This window comes from Octodon degus, unplaced genomic scaffold (assembly GCF_000260255.1).
Source record: "Octodon degus isolate 3935 unplaced genomic scaffold, OctDeg1.0 scaffold00567, whole genome shotgun sequence".
Lineage (NCBI taxonomy): Eukaryota > Metazoa > Chordata > Mammalia > Rodentia > Octodontidae > Octodon > Octodon degus.
This window is the reverse complement of record NW_004525143.1, coordinates 57654-58779: the sequence shown is the minus strand read 5'-3', so window position 1 is coordinate 58779 and position 1126 is coordinate 57654.

Here is a 1126-nt window from a genome sequence, read left to right as displayed (position 1 = left end):
CTACTGGCCACAGCTTCTGTTTTGTATTTCATTGTGGTCTTCAGATTCAGTGGAGCAGAAAGACTATATCCAATTCCCTGATGTCTTTCTTTTTTCTAGTGTCACAGTCAGTTTTTCTAGGTTGTCTGGGTGTGCTTAAAGCTTATTTTTGCATGTGTATTGTGTGTGTGTCTTCCTTGCTTACTGCTTTATTCCTCCTGTGCACTGAATCACTTTTTTCTACAAAGTAAAAATAGATCATCTCACACTTCTTTTTCATTTTAATGATGGCCATGAGTAGTGAGAATGGGTGAGGACTTGTAAAGGGTTAATAGAGTTTTGTGCCTTAATTGAGGAAAATTATAAAAATCCCTTGTGCTTCCTGTTATCTGCTCTAAGAAATGTGTTCTCCCTCTTGGCTCAAGGCTGTTCAACAATAAATAGCTGTTTCTTGTCAAGGCAGTAAGCTAACACAAACTCCCTCCCCAACCATCTTCTGTAACATAGTCAGCTTAAGATGCATCCTGTAAAAATATGCACTTATCACTAAGCTGTGAAAGACTTTTTAGTTATGAACAGTATGCAGCTGTGTCAAATGAATGCAGTTTCTGTTGTTCTGTGCTAGATAACAAGTTTGCTTAGCAAACTGGATGTGATTTCTATTATAAATATCCCCTTGCTGCCTACATTTGGGGCCGATCAGCCTTCTCCTGTGAGAGAAGTGGCTGGCGGACCTGAGCTCAGTAAATAAAAGGCTCTATTCAAATTTCTATCAGGCTGATCTGGTTCCTATGCAGAGTTGACCCATAACAGACTGTGCTGTGGTGAGGGTGCAAAATGCTCCTGTCCTCCCTCCTGCTCCTCCCCACCTGGCACTCACAGCTATGAAAGCTTCAGGGTAGGGTTATCCAGCACAGAGAGAGGAATTAAAGTTGATCAGTCAATTTCTCTGAGCAAGAGAAAACGGGGCAGCTCCAAGGATTTCTGAGTCACTGGGTATATAGACAGTTTCATTTTGCTGCCTGTATGTGCCTTCTAAGACTGCCCAGCACTTGAAATCAGCCTTTCTTAACAAATCTGAACTTGCACTGGATGCTTCCTCTTCATATGAAAGGCTTCAATAGATAAAACAAGCACAGTGGGACAG